We start from the raw sequence: 23,528 nt of genomic DNA, 5'->3' as shown, positions 1-23,528 counted from the left end.
TTGGCATTGGTGGAATTGTAAATTCTCTCCAGTGTGTATGATAGTGTTAGTGTGCGGGGATCGCTGGTCGGCGTGGACGGTGTGTACTTATTCCCTAAACTAAACTGATTATTCAAGTTATTCCCTTTATCATGTATCTGTACACTGTGGACAGCTCGATTGGAATCATGTATTGTTTTTCCACTGACTGGTTAGCACGCAACAAATGCTTTTCACTGTACCTCAGTACACGTGACAATAAACTAGACTCAACTCAAATTCAGAGAGAACAATGAAATTCCTACTTGTTTCAGCACAATGGAATATGTAAGCCTAGTACTCTGCAAAAGCAGAAGACATAGGAGCAGGAGTAGGCCATTTGGTCCATTGAGTCTGCTATTAGACTTTAGCGATACAGCGTGGAAACAGGCCATTCAGCTTGCCGAGTCTGCGCCGATCAGCGATACCCGTACACTAGCACTATCCTACACACTAGGGACAATTTACAATTTACAGAAGCCAATTAACTTTCAAACCCGTACGTCTTTGAAGTGTGGCAGGAAACCGAAGCACCCGCAGAAAACCCACACAGGTCACGGGGAGAAGGTATAAACTCCGTACAGACAGCACCCGTAGTCAGGATGAAATCCGGGTCTGTGGCACTGTAAGGCAGCAACTCTATTGCTGCGCCACCGTGCCGACCCCTGCTCTGCCATTTGATCATGGGTACTGGGGATAACTGCCCTTTATGCAGTACCATGTACTATTTTCCGGAGACAACGATGAGCTGATGAGGCCTTGTTTTCATGCATTGATCGGACATAAGCTCCGACACTGCGGCAGCCCATCCATAGTTGGGCTGGATTGTGTGCTAAAGTCTTTGGAAATGCAGATGAAACTGCTACATTCTCTGGCTGGCCAAAGGTTCACACAGCATCATGATGTATTCAAAAGCAAATTAAATATACAGTAGCTCCTAGGGCTAACGGAATCAAGGTATATGGGGAGAAAGCAGGAACGGGGTACTGATTTTGGATGATCAGCCATGATCATATTGAATGGCGGTGCTGGCTCGAAGGGCCAAATGGCCTACTCCTGCACCTATTGTCTATGTTTCATATTCCGCTCCTATGCACATACTTCATGTTATAGGAGCAGATTTAGGCCATTTGGCCCATCAAGTCTACTCTGCCATTCAATCGTGGCTGATCTATCTTTCTCTCTCAACCCCATTCTCTTACCTTCTCCTCATGACCTGCATAACAATATACATTCATGATTTAGATGAAGGGATTACAAGTAACATTAACAAATTTGCAGATGACACAAAACTGGGTGGCAGTGTGAACTGTGAGGAGGATGCTATGAGGATGCAGGGTGACCTGGACGGGTTGGATGAGTGGGCAGATGCAGTTTAATGTGGATAAATGAGAGGTTATCCACTTTGGAGGTAGAAACAAAAGGCAGATTATTACCTGAATGGTGTCATGTTAGGAAAAGGGCAAGTACAACAAGATCTTGGTGTCCTAGTTCATAAGCATGCAGGTACAGCAGGCAGTGAAGAAAGCTAATGGCATGTTGGCCTTCATAACAAGAGGAGTTGAGTATAGGAGCAAAGAGGTCTTTCTGCAGTTGTACAGAGCCCTAGTGAGACCACACCTGGAATATTGTGTGCAGTTTTGGTCTCCAAATCTAAGGAAGGACATTTCTTGCTATTGAGGGAGTGCAGCGTAGGTTAATTCCCGGGATGGCGGGACTGTCATATGTTGAAACAATAGAGCAGCTGGGCTTGTATACATTGCAATTTAGAAGGATGAGAGGGAATCTTATTGAAACATGTAAAATTATTAAGGGATTGGACATGCTAGAGGCTGGAAACATGTTCCTGATGTTGTGGGAGTCCAGAACCAGGGGACACAGTTTAAGAATAAGGGGTAGGCCATTTAGAATGGAGATGAGGAAAAACGTTTCACCCAGAGAGTTGTGAATCTGTGGAAATCTCTGCGTCAGAAGGCAGTGGAGGCCAATTTTCTGGATTCTTACAAGAGAGAGTTAGATAGGGCTCTTAAAGACAGCGGAGTCAAGGGACATGGGGAGAAGGCAGGAACGGAGTACAGATTGTGGATGATCAGCCATGATCACAATGAATGGCGATGCTGGCTCGAAGGGCCGAAGGGCCTACTAATGCAACTATTGTCTATTGACTAATCAAGACTTGGTCAATCTCCACCTTAAAAATACTCAATGCTGGTCTCCACAGCCGCATGTGGCAAGGAATTCCACAGATTCGCCACACTCTGGTCTAAAGAAATTCCTCATCTCCTTTCTGAAGATACGTGCTTTTATTCTGCGGTTGCGAACCTCTGGACCTAGACTCTCCCACTAGAGTGACTGTAGCTTCAGGAGTAACCATGCAAGCCAGGGTTCCTGGCATTATTGTAAGCCAGCTGCCCCATGTTGGAATGTTCATGGATTAGATTTGGTACTGATGTTATCCAGATATGAGATACCAACACGTATCTGTTGTTTATCAATTTGCAGCACTCATGACAATTAACGTTTCAAAACCATTTTCCACAGGTACATAGGTAGGAGGTTTTAGAGGGATATGGGGCCAAATGCAGGGACTTGAATTGATTTGAAGACTGTATAACTCTGTATGACTCCAAATGTCAACAACATTGGAAATGAAGAGGGGATAAAACTAGGAAAGACAGATAGGAAAGCCAAGATTATTATTTTTTTTTTTAAAAAGGAACGTTGGCAGGACTCGAGGGCGAGCTATAGGAAGAGATTGGGCAAGTTGGGTCTCTATTCACTGGAGCACAAGTGGATGAGGCATGTATATGTCTGCGGAGGGCGCTCAGCATCGCCAAGGACTGCTCTCACCCCAACCATGGACTGTTTACCCTCCTACCATCCGGGAGGTGCTACAGGTCTCTCCGTTGCCGAACCAGCAGGTCGAGGAACAGCTTCTTTCCGGCGGCTGTCACTCTACTCAACAACGTACCTCGGTGACTGCCAATCACCAATTGAATCTGAATCTGATAATCGGGAGGGGAATATATATGGGGAATGCGCAGAGGCTTTTACACAGGATAGAGGAATCAAGAAATATACACCTAAAGTGGGAGAAGAAAGATTTAATAGGAACCTGGGGTGTATTTGTTTCACTCAGAGGGTTCTGGGCATATGGAAGGAGCTGCTAGGGGAAGTAGCACCATTCTATCACCAACTATAGAGCGGTCCTGACCTACCATCTACCTCACTGGAGATCCTTGGCCTACCTTTAATTAGACTTTACTGGACTTTATCTTGCACAAAACGTTATTCCCTTTATCCTGTATCTGTACACTGTGGACGGCTTGATTGTAATCATGTGTAGTTCTTTCACTGACTGGAGAACAAGCAGCAAAAAAGCTTTTCACTGTACCTCGGTTCACGTGACAATAATAAACTAATCTAAAACTAAACTAGTTGAGGCAGGTACTATAACAGCATTTAAAAGATACTTTAAACAAGTACATGGATAGGAGAGGTTTAGACGGCTGTGGGCCAAATGCAGGCAAATAGTAGCTTAGATGGGACTGGCTAGTCTTGTTCGCTATGGATGAGTTGGGTTGAAGGTTTTACTGTATGACTGCTCATCTCCTTGATAGGGCAGGAACTCCTCTATGGCTGGTACTATTGCAACGTTTAAGGTGCTATCGAAATGTTTAAGGCAGGGACTATGTTTAAGGCAGGGACTATCGCAATGTTTAAGGCAGGGACTACCGCAATGTTTAAGGCAGGGACTATCGCAATGTTTAAGGCAGGGACAATGTTTAAGGCAGGGACTATCGCAATGTTTAAGGCAGGGACTACCGCAATGTTTAAGGCAGGGACGATCGCAATGTTTAAGGCAGGGACTATCGCAATGTTTAAGGCAGGGACTATCGCAATGTTTAAGGCAGGGACTATCGCAATGTTTAAGGCAGGGACTATCGCAATGTTTAAGGCAGGGACTATCGCAATGTTTAAGGCAGGGACAATGTTTAAGGCAGGGACTAGCGCAATGTTTAAGGTAGAGTCTAGCGCAATGTTTAAGGCAGGGACTACCGCAATGTTTAAGGCAGGGACTATCACAATGTTTAAGGCAGGGACTATCGCAATGTTTAAGGCAGGGACTATCGCAATGTTTAAGGCAGGGACTATCGCAATGTTTAAGGCAGGGACTACCGCAATGTTTAAGGCAGGGACTACCGCAATGTTTAAGGCAGGGACTATCGCAATGTTTAAGGCAGGGACTACCGCAATGTTTAAGGCAGGGACTATCGCAATGTTTAAGGCAGGGACAATGTTTAAGGCAGGGACTACCGCAATGTTTAAGGCAGGGACTACCGCAATGTTTAAGGAAGGGACGATCGCAATGTTTAAGATCGCAATGTTTAAGGCAGGGACGATCGCAATGTTTAAGGCAGGGACTACCGCAATGTTTAAGGCAGGGACTATCGCAATGTTTAAGGCAGGGACTATCGCAATGTTTAAGGCAGGGACTATCGCAATGTTTAAGGCAGGGACAATGTTTAAGGCAGGGACAATCGCAATGTTTAAGGCAGGGACTACCGCAATGTTTAAGGCAGGGACTATCGCAATGTTTAAGGCAAGGACAATGTTTAAGGCAGGGACTACCGCAATGTTTAAGGCAGGGACTATTGCAATGTTTAAGGCAGGGTCGATCGCAATGTTTAAGGCAGGGACTATCGCAATGTTTAAGGCAGGGACTATCGCAATGTTTAAGGCAGGGACTATCGCAATGTTTAAGGCAGGGACAATGTTTAAGGCAGGGACGTAATTTTTAAGGCAGGGACCGCAATGTTTAAGGCAGGGACTATCGCAATGTTTAAGGCAGGGTCGATCGCAATGTTTAAGGCAGGGTCGATAGCAATGTTTAAGGCAGGGACTACCGCAATGTTTAAGGCAGGGACTACCGCAATGTTTAAGGCAGGGACTACCGCAATGTTTAAGGCAGGGACTATCGCAATGTTTAAGGCAGGGACTATCGCAATGTTTAAGGCAGGGACTATCGCAATGTTTAAGGCAGGGACTATCGCAATGTTTAAGGCAGGGACTACCGCAATGTTTAAGTCGCAATGTTTAAGGCAGGGACTATCGCAATGTTTAAGGCAGGGACTACCGCAATGTTTAAGGCAGGGACTATCGCAATGTTTAAGGCAGGGACTATCGCAATGTTTAAGGCAGGGACTATCGCAATGTTTAAGGCGCAATGTTTAAGGCAGGGACTACCGCAATGTTTAAGGCAGGGACGATCGTAATATTTAAGAAACATTTAGACAGGCACATGGATAGGACGGTTTAGAGGGTTATGGGCCAAATGTAAGTAGGTGGGACTAGTGTAGATGGGGCATGTTGATGGGTGTGGGCAAGTTGTGCTCCACACTCTATGACTCTTTGACTCAATGACTGCCCGTGTCACTGAGTGAACATATTGTTCTGCATATATCGGGAAAGGTGCTTTTGCACCTCGGTTCATTTGCATTGTTTTGGTGAAATGCCAGAAACAGTGAACACAGAGGGTGGTGTAGTCACCATAGCAACTGGAAGGGAAGAGGAAATTGTTCCTGTGATTACATCAGCAGTGATGAAGTCTGAAAAGAGTCCTTAATCCATGGATGTCATCATCATCCTCTCTGCCAAAAGTTACCGATCCTTATCTTTCACATGTGTGGGAAGGAACTGCTGTTTTACACTGAAGATGGACACAAAATGCAGGAGTAACTCAGTGGGACGGGCAGCATCTCCGGAGAGAAGGAATGGGTGATGTCCCGGGTTGAGATGCTTTCTTCAGACTGAGAGTCAGGGGAGAGGGAAAGGAGGGGTAAGATGAAAAGGTACAAAGATCAAATGAAGGAAGTGTCTCCCTGGCAGACACCAAGAACAAATGGAGGAACAGCACCTCATATTTCGCTTGGGCAGCTTACCATCTAGTGGTACGATATTGATTTCTCTAACTTCCAGTAACCCTTGATTCCCTCGCTCTCCACCCCTCCACCACCCTTGTTGTCCTGCTAGTTTCATTGTCATCCTGCTTAGTTTCACTGTTTGTATCCACTTGTGATCCCCTTCTCAACAGCCAACAATGGACCATTGTGGGCTCTACCTTTTGCTTGATCATCGTTGCTAGCTTTGACTTGTTCTTTTCATACCTTTCATTCGTTTGTTCTTTGTACCTTTCCATACCTCTAGTTTCCCTCTCACCTGACTCTCAGTCTGAAGGACAGTCTCGACCCGAAACGTCACCATATAATAACCATATAGCCATATAACAATTACAGCACGGAAACAAGCCATCTCGACCCTTCTAGTCCGTGCCGAACACGTATTCTCCCCTAGTTCCATATACCTGCGCTCAGACCATAACCCTCCATACCTTTCCCGTCCATATAACTATCCAATTTATTTTTAAATGATAAAAACAAACCTGCCTCCACCACCTTCACTGGAAGCTCATTCCACGCTACCACTCTCTGAGTAAATAAGTTCCCTTTCATGTTACCGCTAAACTTCTGTCCCTTAATTCTCAAATCGTGTCCCCTTGTTTGAATCTTCCTTACTCAGTGGGAAAAGCTTATCCACGTCAACTCTGCCTATCCCTCTCATCATTTTAAAGACCTCTATCAAGTCCCCCCTTAACCTTCTGCGCTCCAAAGAATAAAGCCCTAACTGTTCGCCTGGTCACCTGTTCCTTTTCTCCAGAGACGCTGCCTGACCCGCTGAGTTACTCCAGCATTTTGTGTCTGTCTCTCTTTTCTTTCATATGTCCTGCTGATGCAAAGCTAACTTAATATTTACAACTACGAGAGTTAAAGTCTTACTTAGAGTCATAGAATCATACAGGCCATTCAGCCCAATTCATCCATGCTGACCAAGATGCGCCATCTTGCCCCATCTAACTAGCCCCATTTGCTGAGTTTGGCCCATACCCCTGCCCAAATAATTTAATTGTTCTGTTTTCGATACATATGACAATCTCTTGTCTCTTGAACCTTTCCTTTCCATTTACCTGTCCAAATGTCTTTTGAATGTTGATATTGTACCTGCCTCAACTATCTCCTCTGGCAGCTTGTTCCGTACACCCATCAACTTCTGAGTGAAAAAGGTGTCCCTTATGGGTCTGTCCCACCTAGGTGATTTTTTCGGCGACAGCCAATGACTATCATAGTTGTAACAGGTCACCGAGAAACCGGCGACTGGACACCCCCACGACAATGTCTATGACAATGGCTACGACAACCTACCACCTAGTCAACGTCAAGATACGGCAAGCTACTGCCAACCGGCGTCCATTAGGACGTCCACCTACGACCACACCTAGGACAACCTATGTCCACCGCGACAAGCTACGGCAAGGTAAGACAATTCAGTCGCCGGTACGTGCCGTCGGTTGACGTAGGTAGTCGCCAATGGAATTCACCACCTACGCCATCCTGGCAACAACCTACGCCATCCTGGCAACAACCTACGACAACACCTACGTCAAGCTACGAACGTTGGCGTCAAGCCAACGGGCGCCGATTGTCGCCAAAAAGTTTTGTACATTTCAAAATCCAGTGGCGACCAGAAAAAAGGTACGACTCTTTGGGCGACTGAGGAGACCATACAGGCGGCACCCCGGCAACCATATAACCATATAACAATTACAGCACGGAAACAGGCCATCTCGGCCCTACAAGTCCGTGCCGAACAACTTTTTTTCCCTTAGTCCCACCTGTCTGCACTCATACCATAACCCTCCATTCCCTTCTCATCCATATGCCTATCCAATTTCATTTTTAAATGATACCAACGAACCTGCCTCCACCACTTCCACTGGAAGCTCATTCCACACCGCTACCACTCTCTGAGTAAAGAAGTTCCCCCTCATGTTACCCCTAAACTTCTGTCCCTTAATTCTGAAGTCATGTGGCAACAGCCTAGTCGCCTGTAGTCGCTAAAAAATAGCCCAAGTGGGACAGGGGTAAAAGGTTCATATTAAATCTTTCTCCTCTCACATTAAACGTATGTCCTATGGTTCTTCATTCCCCTACTCTGTGTAAAAGACTGTGCATTCGCCCTATATAAGATCACTCCTCATCCTCCTGCGCTCCAAGGAATAAAGTTCCAGCCTGATCAACCTCTTTCTATGGCTGAAGCCCTCAAGTCCTGGCAACATCCTCATAAACCTTCTCTGTAATCTGTAGTAGATCCAGTTTACTGACATCCATCCTATAGCAGGGGGAAACTGAAGAAAATACACCCAATGTGTCCTCACCAACATCTTGTACAATTACAACATAATATCCCAACTTCTATAATCAATAGACAGACACAAAATGCTGGAGTAACTCAGCGGGACAGGCAGCATCTCTGAAGAGAAGGAATGGGTGACGTTTCTGGTTGACACCCTTCTTCAGACTGATGTCTGATAACAAATCTATTATCAAAACCCTGACTGATGAAGGCCAATGTAACAACAGCATTCTTTATCACCCTGTCTACATGTTCTTTGCCAGATAATTCAATTTCCCATCCTTATTTTTATATGAATAATTAGATAGTGTACGATATTGAAATAAGAGGACTTCAAATTATGAGATTGAAATTAGAAGCGATTAGAGTATCATAAATATTTCCACAAAGGTCTTTTTTTTCAGAACACAGCCTGAAAACAGGCCCTTCGGCCCACTGAGTCTGTGCCGATCAATTATCACCTGCAGCACCAGAGACCCGGGTTCAATCCCGACTATGGGCGCTGTCTTTATGGAGTTTGTACGTTCTCCCCGTGACCGCGTGGGTTTTATCCAAGATCTTTGGTTTCCTCCCACACTCCAAAGATGTACAGGTATATGTACAGGTATGTAGGTTAATTGGCTTGGTGTATGTGTAAATTGTCCCTTGTGTGTGTAGGATAGTGTTAGTGTGCGGGGATCGCTGGTCGGTGGGGTCTCAGTGGGCCGAACGGCCTGTTTCCGCGCTGTATCTCTAAACTAAATTAAACTCAATTTTCTTTCATAGAAGCCAATGCACCTACAAACCCACACATCTTTGTAATGTGGGAGGTGACTGGAGCACCCGGAGAAAACCACAGGGATAATGTACAAACTCCGTACAGACAGCATCAAACCTGGGTCTGTGGCGCTGTGAGGCAGCAACTCTACCGCTACACCACCGTGCCGAGTTGTAAGGCGTCTAACACCATCAAAGGCATCTAACAACATGCAAAGTATTGAGCTAAGATGCAACTGTTGAAAAAAAACATATGACGAGCATTTGACGCTCTAGGCCTGAACTCGCTGGAATTTAGAAGGATAAGAGGGATTTCATTAATTGATAGTTAAAAGTCTGGATAGAGTGGATGTGGAGAGGGTGTTTCCACTAGTGGGATAGTCTAGGACCAGGGGGCACAACCTCAGTATAAAAGGAGGTGAGGAGACATTTCTGAGGAATTCGTTGCTACAGAAGGCTGTGGAGGCCAAGACATTGGGGTTTTTTTTTTAAGGCAGAGATAGATAGATTCTTGATTAGTACAGGTGTCAGAGGTTATGGGGAGAAGGCAGGAGAATGGGATTGAGAGGGAGAGATAGATCAGCCATGAGTGAACGGCGGAGTAGACATGATGGGCCGAATGGCCTAAGTCTGCTCCTATAACATGAACTAATGAACATGTAATAAATTGTATCAATATTAATTTATGGCAGGTCTGTGGTTTCCCTTAATATCATTATTATAATAATTTGAGTCATCTGAGAGAAGATATTTAGTCAGAGTTGATAACATGAAATGTCCAACATTGTATTACTCATCACTTGTTCTTTACCTTATGATATGTTTAGTTTTATTGTCGTCAGATGTACCGAGGTACAGTGTAAAGCTTTGTCCTGCATTTTATCCACACAGATGATATATACCATACATAGAAACCAATCAGCTCACACTCAAGTACAGTAGACAAAGTGGCTACGCCTCCTCCCACCCTGCCACTTGCAAAGACGCTATCCCCAACTCTCAATTTCTCTGCTGCATTTGTTTGCAAGATTAAGCTTTTAATTCCAGGATATCCGAGATGTCATCTTTCTTTAGTAAACGTGGTTTCCCCACTTCTGTCATTGATGAATCCCTCACTGGCATCTCCTCCGTGTCTCTTAGTTCACCTCTCGCTCCCCCTCCCCCCAGATGGAACAATGATAGTTCCCCTGGTCCTCACCTTTCACCCCACCAGCCTCTGCGTCTAACACATCATCCTCCGACATTTCCGCCACCTCCAACGTGATCCCACCACTGGTAGCATCTTCCCTTCCGCACCCCTTTCCACCTTCTGCAGAGACCACTCCCTCTGCAACTCCTTGGTTCTCTCGTCCCTACACAACCCCTCCCCAGGTACTTTCTCCTGCAACCACAGGATATGCAACACCTGTCCCTATACCTCTTCCCTCATCTCCATCCAGGGACCTCAGCAGTACTTCCGGGGTGAGATAGAGGTTGACATGCACCTCCTCTAACGTCCTCTACTGCATCCGGTGTTCATGATGTGGCCTCCTTTACACCGACAAGACCAATTGTTGACTCGTTGACCGTTTCGGCAAACACTTGCGCTCGGCCTGTTGGATCGCCCTGTTGCTATCTCCCATTTTAACTCCCCTTCCCATTTTCACACTGACCTTTCAATCCTGGTCCTCCTCAGTGTCAGAGTGAGCCGCATGCAAACTGGAGGAACAGCACCTCATATTCCACTTGGGCAGCTTACACCCCAACGTATGAACATTGAATTCTCCAATTTTAGGTAACCCCATCTACAAATTCCGTCCTTTTCTCCCCTGCCCCCTCTTTTCCCTGTGCCCCACCTGAACATGCACCCATTTCCCCCTCCCCCTCCCCTTCTACCCATTGTCCATCCTCTGGCTTCACAAGTTGCAATGCTTCTACCCTTGTCTTAAAGGTTTTGTCTTTTCATGTCTGACATTTGTCCAACCGTCTGCCTATCAACCAACCCCTGTATCCACCCATCACTCGCAGGGCTCTGTCCTGCCCCAACCTTTCGTCCAACTTTCTTACCTCTGCCCCCCCCCCCCACCAAACAGTCTGAAGAAGGGTCTCAATCTGATCTATCCATGATCTCCAGAGATGCTGCCTGTCCTGTTGAGTTACTCCAGCACTTTGTGTAGGTATGTTACAAAACCTACCTGAATCGTCATTGGGAATCTGCCCTCAGCCATGTCAGCGATTTTGGCGCTGTTTGGAGGGGGCGGGTTTAAAACGCGATTTTTACTAGGCTGTACTAATCGCACATGTTCAGCCTAGTAAATCATTAACGAAAAATCGCTGCAAGACCCGGTCGCAAAAGGTATTATTAGTTTTATAGGCCTCGATAATATAGTTATAATAGTTTTAAAATTACTCTCTGATTCCGCAACCTCTCGCAGCCCCAGGGTTTTATAAAGCAAACAATTAAAGGTATGTACCTTATTTTTACATTAAATGGGGCATATATATAACCCTGAATATCAAGTTATCTATAGCGAGTAGTTTATTTTGGGCTTTTTATATCCCGCAGTATTTTTCTCGGCATTTGAGGGCACTAATCCAGCGCTATGTCAACGTTCTAAACCAGCGCGTTCACATGAACCCACTAGAAAGCCGATTTAAATGGGCATTTATTTACAGCAATTGAACACTAAATTCCTTCCATTTGGCCTATAAATTAATGTAAATTAGATATAAAAATCATGTTATATTGTGAATTATTTGTGAATAATCTTTGGACACTTAGGCTATTTAAAAATGTTAATCTTTCCTTAAGAAATGGGCGTTTGACTATCCAAGATCACAGCTTTTTTGTAATGTCCATTGAAAATCAATAGGGAACAAGATGCTAATTTCCGAGTATGAAAATGGTCATAACTTTTTTAATACTTGAGATATGAAAGTGAATTTGGTGTCAAATTAAACTTATTGTTATGCTTTATCTGATGGGATAAATTGCAGACTTGATTTTTTAAATCTCAAAATTTTGTAACATTGCTACTTTGTGTCCTTTGGAAAGAACGTAAGGGCAACTAGAGAGAGAAGGTATGTGCTTCCTCAATGCCCATGGTCCCACCATGCCGATCAGTAACACAACCACAATGCCGCTCCTGTGTCCCATCAACGATTTATCCCTCGATTTAAGCCCAAACATTACATTCTTGGATCTTATTGTACATCGGTACTCAAAATGCCACCAAGAGTGAAACTGGTTCAATGTTAGAGGGGTATGGTGAAGGTGATGGTGCAGTGGTTAAATTGCCAGATTAGTAATGGGGCGGCACGGTGACGCAGCGGTACAGTTGCTGCCTCACAGTGCCAGAGACCCCGGTTCGATCCTGACTACGGGTGCTGTCTGTATGGAGTTTGTACGTTCCTCCCGTGGCCACGTTGGTTTTTTCCCGGTGCTCCAGGTTCCTCCCGCACTCCAAAGGTTTGTAGATTAATAGGCTTTGGTAAAATTGTAAATTGTCCCTATTGGGTATAGGATAGTGCTAGTGTACGGGATCGCTGGTTGGTGTGGACTAGGTGGGCCAATGGGCCTGTTTCTGCACCGTTTCTCTAAACTAAATTCAACTAAAGTAGAGGCCTGGACTAACAATTCGAGGTTTGTGGCTCAAATGCTTTGTGTCTTCTTTTAGTAAACTGGCATCTGTAGTTCCTTGAGTCTCCTCTGATCACCATCTGTGTTGAGCTGGTGGAAATACCCCGTAAGATACACCTAGTCTGAAAGGGTAACTTTCTTGTGATAACATCCATGATTAAGATAATCATATGCTGACATCGGTGGTGGGGAAGATGCTGGAGTCAATTATTAAAGAAGTAATAACAGCGCATTTGGATAGCAGTAAAAGGATTGGTCCAAGTCAGCATGGATTTATGAAGGGGAAATCCTGCTTGACTAATCTTCTGGAATTTGAGGATGTAACAAGTAATATGGATGAAGGAGAGCCAGTGGAGGTAGTGTATCTGGACTTTCAGAAAGTCTTTGATAAGGTCCCACACAGGAGATCAGTGGGCAAAATTAGAGCACATGGTATTGGGGGTAGGGTATTGACATGGATAGAGAATTGGTTGGCAGACAGGAAACAAAGAGTAGGAATAAACGGGTCTCTGACAGAATGGCAGGCAGTGCCGAGTGGAGTGCTACAAGGCTCGGTGCTGGGGCCGCAAGTATATATATTAATGATTTAGATGATGCGAGTAAAAGTAACATGAGCAAATTTGCAGATGACACAAAGCTGGGTAGCAGTGTGAACTGTGAGGAGGATGCTAGGAGGTTGCAGGGTGACTTGGACAGGTTGAGTGAGTGGGCAGATGCATGGCAGATGCAGTATAATGTAGATAATGTGAGGTTATCCACTTTGCTGGCAAGAACACGGAGGCAGATTATTATCTCAATGGTGTCAGGTTAGGAAAAAGGGAAGTGCATCGAGACCTGGGGGTCCTTGTACACCGGTCACTGAAAGTAAACATGCAGGTACAGCAGGCAGTGAAGAAAGCTAATGGCACGTTGTCCTTCATAACGAGAGGATTTGAGTTTAGTAGCAAAGAGGTCCTTCTGCAGTTGTACAGGGCCTTGGTGAGACCACATCTGGAGTATTGTGTGCAGTTTTGGTCTCTAATTTGTGGAAGGACATTCTTACTATTGAGGGAGTGCAACGTAGGTTCACGAGGTTAATCCCCGGGTTGGCGGGACTGTCATATAAGTAAAGATTGGAAAGAGTGGGCTTGTATTCACTGGAATTTAGGATGAGGGGGGGTCTTATAGAAACGTATAAAATTATAAAAAGACCAGACAAGCTGGATGCTGGAAAAATGTTCCCAATGTTGGGACAAGTCCAGAACCAGGGACAACAGTCTAAGAATAAAGGGGAGGCCATTTAAAACTAAGATGAGAAAAAACTTTTTCACCCAGAGAGTTGTGAATTTGTGGAATTCCCTGCCACAGAGGGCAGTGGAGGCCAAGTTACTGGATGGATTTAAGAGAGAGTTAGATAGAGCTCTAGGGGCTAGTGGAATCAAGGGATATGGGGAGAAAGCAGGCACGGGGTCCTGCACCTATTTTCTGTGTATCTATAACCTCATGGAAATTCCCCTGCACGCACCTCAAACCTGTATTGTCATTAAAAATATCTCCAAGAAAGGCTTGCATTTCTGCAGTACCCTTGAAGACTTTTAATTTAAATTAATTTTTTTTTAATTTTTCTATGGATGTACCGAAACCTAATTATTTCTTCTATGTAAAGCACTTTGGTTTCAACGCAAGTTGATTTAAATGTGCTATATAAATACAATTTACTTACTTACTTACTTACTTTTGGACTGCACTCCAACAACTTGTAATAATGAGTAAGTTTGCAGATGGCACTGTATTTTTCTGGTGTTAAATGAATTGATTTAATGGTACAGCATGGAAACAGGCTCTTCAGCCCACCAAGTCCACGCTGGCCATCGATCGCCTGTTCACATGAGTTCTCTGTTGAGCCACTACCCCAGCCACTCCCTACACACTAGGGGCAATTTGTGCAGAGGACAGTTAACATACAAGCCTGCACTTCTTTGGGATGCGGGAGGAAATCGGAGCACCCGGAAGAAATCCCACAGAGTCAAAGGGAGACTTTATCCAGACAGCATGTGAGTTTGGGATGAAATCTTGGTCTCTGGCACTTTGAGGCAGCAGTTCTACCAGCTGCGCCCCTGTGTCGCATTCGATAATCACTGCTTTTTCAGTGTATGCACATCAAGTAACCACAATGCTGAACTAATATTGATGCAATACTTAGCTTGGTGATGCCACTTGTAGAGTAAAAAGGATCACATAGGAAAAGCTCCCCATTCTGTGGGTGCTCCCATGTAATATGTCTGATGTGTTCCCTTTTGCATTAACTCTACATGAAAGCAAAATACCTGTACTGCACAGGCTGGAATTTGACATGAAGAGTGAAAAAGATACATCTTCTAGATGCGCTGGGATACATCCTCAGTGATGTGACCTGGGGTCATCGGGTGTTTCGGGTCTCACAACATCAGACACCCTCGCCAAGGCGACCCAGCCGGGGTTAATCAAACCCCGACTTGCGTCCCAGCAGCAGCCGCCCACGGATCAGCCATCTTTATAACCACTCTGCAGGGTTTGGGAGACTCTAGTGCATTGAGGGAGTGGGCTCTGTGGGATGAGTCCTGGTCGGGCTCCTCCTGCGTCTCACCAGGTTCAAGGCCTGTGCGCTCCACCTCTTTCACACTAAAAGCAAACTAAAATTGGTGGTGTCGTACACAGTGACAAAGGTCACCAACAATGACAGCGAGGTCATGATCGGCTTGGCAAGTGGGCTGAGGAACGGCGAATTGCACCCAAAGAAACTGCAGGTGTTTATTTTGGTTTAATTTAGAGATACAGCGTGGAAACAAGCCCTTTGACCCACCGAGTCCGCACCAAAGCTGTCGCTGTAGAATACTCTGAGTTCTTGGCGAAACTGGTGCTGTGCAATGATTTCCTTTCAGGATTCCTAAAGGGGTCAAGGAGAGAGCGTTCACGTCGCGGCCCCAGGATTTTGGGATGTACAAAATCTTCGAGCGCCATCTGCATGACACGCAAATGACGCCCCAAGTGGAACATGCCCTTAACACTACCCTACACACACTAGGAACTATTTTACATAAACACCAAACCAACTAACCGACAAACCTGTACGTCTTTGGACTGTGTGAGGAAACCGAAGATCCCGGAGAAAATCCACGCACGTCACGGGGAGAACGTACAAACTCGTACAGACAAGCACATAGCCAGGATCGAACCCGGGTCTCTGGCGCTGTAAGGCAGCAGCTCTGCCGCTGTATGTTCCCTGCCAGTTGCCTGAAAGTGGTGTCACTGGTAGATCGGATGCTGATGAAGGCATTTGTCATGTTGACCTTCAAGGATTACATGAACGTTGCAGCTGTACAAGATATTGGTATAGCCTCACGGTGTATTGCCTTCCGTTTGCAAGCCAATCATTTCAGGGCCATGATATCTGAGCACGTCAAGCAGTGGCATTAATTGTTTTGTATTTTGACAGAAATATTATTGTGCCACTGAGGACACATGAAACTGCAGATGCTGGAATCTTGAAGGACGACGTTTCAGGTTGGGACCCTTCTTGTTCATGCATTGTCATCTGTGCTTTCCCACGATGGATGCTCCCTGATCCGCTGCGTTCCTCTTGCACTGTGTATTATTTGCTCATGGTTCCAGCCTCTGCAGTTTTTTGTGCCTCCGTTTTACTGCTGCAATGCAAAAGCTCCTCCGAGGATGCCTGCCTGGAAATAGGCTCTCCTAAGACGGGTCTCGACTAGAAACATCGCCTGCCCATCCCCTTCACACATGCTGCCTGACCCGCTGAGTTTGTTTTTTGCTTCTTGCCTACACTGCGGAATTAAAGGCCTGTCCGACTGACGTGACTTTTCAGCGACTGTCTTCGACCTTCAAGCTCGAGGGGACTTGCCTGGAAAGCCTCGAGGTGGATCGACCGTCAACGTTGAAACCGCGAGCCGGATCGACCGTTTGCACACACACAAACACACACACACAAACACATCGCAAAGGCGGGGGCCAGGGAAAGCGGGGGAGCGCTGTCTGAAATTCACACCCGCGATGAACAGAAAGGTGAAAGACGGCTGGCACAGTGTGCGGTAAGTCCTTTAGAGAGCGCGGGGGGGGGGGGGGGGGAGGAGGGAGAGAGAAGGGGAGAGAAGGGGAGAGAGGGGGGGGGGGGGGAAGGGGGGAGAAAGGGGGAGAAGGGGGGGGGGGAGAAGGAGTGGAGACACTTTTAAGAAGCCAGGCATCGTTTAATAAAGTTTAGCGGGCATTCTTACCTTTTTTTTCTCAATGAGCTTTACCTTCGACTACCTTCAATTAACTTTGATTGACTACCTAAAAATAGCATTATGACCTACTAGGACCTACCTCGACTAAACCCACAAGTAAAAAAATATCAATTTTTTTCCATGGCGACTTTTTTTACTCGCAGGCATTTTTCAACATGTTGAAAAATACGCCGCGACCTAGCTGAGGACTCGAGTACGCGGGGACCACTCTCGAGCATGAAGGAGAGTTACAAAGACCTCCCAGGACCTCGTGTCGACCATGCTGCGAGTATGAGTCGAGGACAAACTCGCCAGAACCCGCGGATTAGGTCGCCCAAGTGAGACAGCCCCTTTAAGAGTTGTCAATGCTGTTTCTGTGCTTTAAAATCACCAGTTATAAAAGGCTACAAGTCACAGTTAGTTTATTGCTTGCTTTTAAGATGCATTCGGTAGTAAAGGTCACGAAAAACCAAATCAAATACAAAAACTGTAGACTAAATACATTGCTTTTCAAGTACCATTAGTCAGCCTGATCAAGATAAAAGAAATCTGATACATTGTTGGCATTGAGACAAGTAACTTTTCTAGTTTGCCTGGAGCAGTTTAGTGTCCACATCTATGGTTACAAAGAGTTCTGCTCAACATTAGTGTTTTTCTTTTAACTGTGCTGAATGGAGGTACAGGAACCTCCTGTAAAAAGGTATCTTAGACATTGACAGGCATCAGTCTGAAGAAGGGTCTCGACCTGAAACTTCTCTCCAGAGATGTTGCCTGTCCCGCAGAGTTACTCCAGCATTTTGTGTCTATCTTTTGGAGAAATCTGTGGGGCTGCTGCCAGTCTTCGACTTAATGCCACACAATGTTTTGAAACCTGGTTAATTTTGCCTCTGTCGACCATCCATACATATTTTTCTTTTGAAGATCTTGATGCAAATTCAAGAGAGTCTTCCCATACTTTTTATGTTACCGCAGCGGAGGTCAAAGTATTCAGACTTTTAGTGAACTCGCTGTCTCAGCACCAGTATTCATCATGGAGACACAGGGAACTGCAGATGCTGGAATCTGAGCTAACTGCAAAGTGCTGGAGTGACTCAGCGGGTCCGGCAGTATCTCTGGAGGGAATAGAAACGTAGAAAATAGGTGCAGGAGTAGGCCATTCGGCCCTTCGAGTCTGCACCGCCATTCAATATGATCATGGCTGATCATCCAACTCAGTATCCCATACCTGCCTTCTCTCCATACCCCCTGATCCCCTTAGCCACAAGGGCCACATCTAACTCCCTCTTAAATATAGCCAATGAACTGGCCTCAACTACCCTCTGTGGCAGAAAATTCCAGAGATTCACCACTCTCTGTGTGAAAAATATTTTTCTCATCTCGGTCCTCAAAGATTTCCCCCTTATCCTTAAACTGTGGCGCCTTGTTCTGGACTTCCCCAACATCGGAACAATCTTCCTGCATCTAGCCTGTCCAACCACTTAGGAATGTTGTAAGTTTCTATAAGATCCCCCCTCAATCTTCTAAATTCTAGCGAGTACAAGCCGAGTCTATCCAGTCTTTCTTCATATGAAAGACCTGACATCCCAGGAATCAGTCTGGTGAATCAGTCTTCTCTGTACTCCCTCTGTGGCAAGAATATCTTTCCTCAGATTAGGAGACCAAAACTGTACGCAATTGCGTGGCATTGGAACCTTTCTTCAGACTGATTGTAGTAGGGGGGCAGAATGTTGGAAAAGAGGTGGGGACAGGACGAAACATAGCAATTGACAGGAGGTCCTTGTAACTTCCAAAGAGTCCACCAGGGACTATACTGGAAGTTCGACAATTTTATACTGGACAAATGTTACATTTATCAAGCCAATTATCCTACAGACCTCCAGTGAAGGTGGTGGAGGCAGGTTCGTTTTTATCATTTAAAAATAAATTGGATAGTTATATGGACGGGAAAGGAATGGAGGGTTATGGTCTGAGCGCAGGTATATGGGACTAGGGGTGAATACGTGTTCGGCACGGACTAGAAGGGTCGAGATGGCCTGTTTCCGTGCTGTAATTGTTATATGGTTATAAACCTGCACGTCGTTGGAATGTGAGGGAAAACCGCAGGTTACGGGGAGAATGTACAAACTCCGCACAGACAGTGCCTGTAGTCGGGATGGAACCTGGGTCTCCGGCGTTGCATTTTGCTGTAACGGCAGCAACATTACCGCTGCGCCACCATGAGGGGGCTTTGATTATTTTAAAGATGCAGCATGGTAACAGCTAGTGCAGCCCCCGTCCACAATAGTTCTATGTTATCCCTCTTTTGCACCCACTCCCTTCACACAAGGCACAATTTACCCAGGCCAATTAACCTGCAAAGCTGCACAGCTTTGGGATGTGGGAGGAAACCGGACCACCCGGAGAAAACCCACGCGGCCACAGGCAGAACGCACAAACGCCATACAGACAGCACCCGACGTGATGATCCAACTCGGGTATCGAAGCTGTGCGGCAGCAGCCCTTACCTGCTGCGCCTCTGTGCCGCAAGACGAGTGGATAAAGGCGTCATTTGCGCGTCATTTACGTGTCACGATGCACGACACATGTGTCATGACGCACAAATGACGTCCAAGTGGGACAGGCCCTTAACTCTCTAACCAAACAAACCTTCCATGCTCAAGATAGATGCAACCCAGCAAGAAGGAATGTGTGACGTTCCGGGTCGAGGCCCTTCTTCAGACTATCCACAGATGCTGCCTGTCCTGCTGAGCGACCTCAGCTTTTTGTGTCTATCTTAGCTTAGTTTAGGTTTTTTTTCCAGATATGGTGCAGAAACAGGTCCTTCGGCCCACCAATCTGGGCAAACCAGTGACCCATATAAACTGGCACTATCTAGAGCCAATTTACAATTTTCATCAAAGCCAATTAACCATCAAACCTGAAGACAGACATAAATCCTGGAGTAACTCAGCGGGTCAGGCAGCATCTCTGGAGAAAAGGAATAGGTGACGTTTCAGGGTCAAGATCCTTCCTCAGACTGTGAGTCAGGGGAAAGGGGAACAAGAGATATAGACGATACTTAGGACAAATGAATGGAAGATATGGAGAAAGCAACAATAGTCAAGGAAATGTGGAGCCCACAATGGTCCATTGTGTACAAATCTACACGTGTTTGGAGTGTGGGAGGAAACCGGAGCACCCGGAAAAAACCAGCGTGGTCACGGGGTGAACGTACAAACTCCCTACAGACAGCACCCGTAGTCAGGATGGAACCCGGGTCTCTGATGCTGCAGGGCAGCAACTCTACCGCTGCGCCCCTGTGCCACCCTATATCGTGCCTCATCTATAACTTGGTGGTGGTGCAGCGGTAGAGTTGCTGCCTTACAGCAACTGCAGCTCCGGAGACCAGGGTTCAATCCCGACTACGGGTGCTGTCTATATGGAGTTTGCACGTTCTCCCCGTGACTTGCGTGGGTTTCCTCCCAGATCTTCGGTTTCCTCCCACACTCCAAAGACGTACAGGTTTGTAGGTTAATTGGCTTGGTGAATATAAAAATTGTCCCTCGTGGGTGTAGGATAGTGTTAATGTGCGGGGCTCGTTGGTCGGCGCGGAAGCGGTGGGCCGAAGGGCCTGTTTCTGCACTGTATCTCTGAACGAAAATAACTTGATGTGCACGCCTTCTGTTCCAAATGCCTTGTCCAAATTTTTAAAAAAACTATCAACCTTATTGTTGAAACTTTCATGATCCAGCATCAAATACCTGCTGCAGGAAACATTCTCTTCCTTATTTCACTACAAAACTACTGAGCTTGAATGTCAAGATTATTATCTTTGCGTAGGAAGGAACTGTAGATGCTGGTTTAAACCGAAGATAGACACAAAAAGCTGGAGTAACTCAGCTGGACAGTCAGCATCTCTGGGGAATGCATTTTTCTCCAGAGATGCTGTCTGACCCGCTGAGTTACTCCAGCTTTTTGTGTTTATAATCCTTTCCCTTGATTCCCATCTATGAGAATGTGCACAATCTCTTAACATCCTTATCATTTTTAACATCTTGACAAGGTAATTCATCAAAATATTCAATGTCAAAATTTCATTTTGAAAATGAAATAAAAATGTCACTTGTACTGAGGTACAGTAAAATCAAATCAAATAATCTTCAAATCAAATAATCTCACATCAGATAATACGTGGAGGAAGAAACTGCAGATGAATGAATGAATGAATACGTTTATTGGCCAAGTATTCACATACAAGGAATTTGCCTTGGTGCTCCGCCCACAAGTGACAACATGACATACAGTGAGTTAGGAATGACACATAAAACATTAAATATTAAACATTATCATTTAAACATACTGATTCCTGGGATGTCAGGACTTTTATATGAAGAAAGACTGGATAGACTCGGCTTGTACTCGCTAGAATTTAGAAGATTGGGGGGGATCTTATAGAAACTTACAAAATTCTTAAGGGGTTGGACAGGCTAGATGCAGAAAGATTGTTCCCGATGTTAGGGAAGTCCAGGACAAGTTCAAGTTCAAGTGAGTTTATTGTCATGTGTCCCTTTATAGGACAATGAAATTCTTGCTTTGCTTAAGCACACAGAAAATAGTAGGCATTTACTACAAAACAGATAAATGTGTCCATATACCATGATATAAATATATACACACATGAATAAATAAACTGGTAAAGTGCAAATAACAGAAAGTGGTTGTTAATAATCAGAGTTTTGTCCGAGCCAGGTTTAATAGCCTGATGGCTGTGGGGAAGTAGCTATTCCTGAACCTGGTTATTGCAGTCTTCAGGCTCCTGTACCTTCTACCTGAAGGTAGCAGGGAGGTGAGTGTGTGGCCAGGATGGTGTGGGTCTTTGATGATACTGCCAGCCTTTTTGAGGCAGCGACTGCGATAAATCCCCTCGATGGAAGGAAGGTCAGAGCCGATGATGGACTGGGCAGTGTTTACTACTTTTTGTAGTCTTTTCCTCTCCAGGGCGCTCAAATTGCCGAACCAAGCCACGATGCAACCGGTCAGCATGCTCTCGACTGTGCACCTGTAGAAGTTAGAGAGAGTCTTCCTTGACAAACCGACTCTCCGTAATCTTCTCAGGAAGTAGAGGCGCTGATGAGCTTTTTTGATAATTGCGTTAGTGTTCTCGGACCAGGAAAGATCTTCAGAGATATGCACATCCAGGAATTTGAAGTTCTTGATCCTTTCAACCATCGACCCGTTGATATAAATGGGGCTGTGGGTCCCCCTCCTACTCCTTCCAAAGTCCACAATCAGTTCCTTGGTTTTGCTGGTGTTGAGGGCCAGGTTATTGCGCTGGCACCATATGGACAGTTGCTCGATCTCTCTTCTGTACTCTGACTCATCCCCATCAGTGATACGCCCCACAATAGTGGTGTCGTCAACGAACTTGATGATGGAGTTCGCACTGTGGTTCGCTACGCAGTCATGGGTATAGAGTGAGTACAGCAGGGGGCTGAGCACGCAGCCTTGAGGTGTTCCCGTGCTGATTGTTATCGAGGCTGACACATTTCTACCAATATGAACAGACTGTGGTCTGTGGAAGAGGAAGTCGAGGATCCAGTTGCAGAGGGATGCGCAGAGACCCAGTTCTGCGAGTTTGGTAACCAGTTTGGAGGGGATGATTGTGTTAAATGCCGAGCTGTAATCAATGAATAACAGCCTGACATATGAGTTTTTGTTGTCCAAGTGGTCCAGTGCGGAGTGGAGGGCCAGCGAGATCGCATCTACCGTTGATCTGTTGTGGCGGTACGCGAACTGCAGTGTGTCCAGGTTTTTGTCGAGGTAGGAGTTGATTTGCTCCATGATCAACCTCTCAAAGCACTTCATCACCACCAGCGTTAGTGCCACTGGTCGATAGTCATTGAGATACGTCACCTTACTCTTCTTGGGCACCGGTATAATTGATGCCCTTTTAAAGCAGGTGGGGATCTCAGACCTCAGAAGTGAGAGGTTGAAAATGTCCGTAAAAACTCCCGCCAGTTGGTCCGCACAGGTTTTTAGAACACGACCGGGTATACCATCAGGACCAGGTGCTTTACGGGGGTTCACCCCTCTGAAGGATTTCCTGGCATCGGCCTCTGTGACTGAGGGGTCACAGTTTAAGGATAAGGGGGAAATCCTTTAGTACCGAGATGAGAAAAACATTTTTCACACAGAGAGTGGTGGATCTCTGGAACTCTCTACCACAGAAGGTAGTTGAAGCCAGTTCATTGGCTATATTTCAGAGGGAGTTAGATGTGGCCCTTGTGGCTAAGGGGATCAGGGGGTATGGAGAGAAGGCAGGTACGGGATACTGAGTTGGATGATCAGCCATGATCATATTGAATGGCTGTGCAGACTCGAAGGGCCGAATGGCCTACTCCTGCACCTATTTTCTATGTTTCTAAGAACAATTGTGCTTTGAATGAAAAGCAAGGACACCCATTATTTCTCCACATTCTGTACTACCAGGCACAAGACCATTAACACCATTAGTCTGTTTGAACTGTTTTACTGTTATAATGTTATTTTTACAAACCATTCTTCTCGGGGTATCTAAATCTAAGTGTTATTAGTTATTTAAGTATGACATCGGTTGGAAGCTGCATACCCAAATCTCGTTGCACTTATGTGCAATGACAATAAAA

At 45.6% G+C, this 23,528-nt stretch overlaps 1 protein-coding gene across 2 annotated transcripts in view; it reads right to left on the bottom strand.

The window, feature by feature from the left end:
- rbks (ribokinase) overlaps positions 1 to 23,528 on the bottom strand; it is a 166,602-nt gene that overhangs the window by 42,688 nt on the left and 100,386 nt on the right. The gene's annotated exons all lie outside the window — the stretch shown is intronic.

This window comes from Leucoraja erinacea, unplaced genomic scaffold (assembly GCF_028641065.1).
Source record: "Leucoraja erinacea ecotype New England unplaced genomic scaffold, Leri_hhj_1 Leri_62S, whole genome shotgun sequence".
Classification (NCBI taxonomy): domain Eukaryota; kingdom Metazoa; phylum Chordata; class Chondrichthyes; order Rajiformes; family Rajidae; genus Leucoraja; species Leucoraja erinaceus.
Note: the sequence above shows the minus strand (reverse complement) of the source record. Positions and strands in the feature narration are given on the sequence as shown.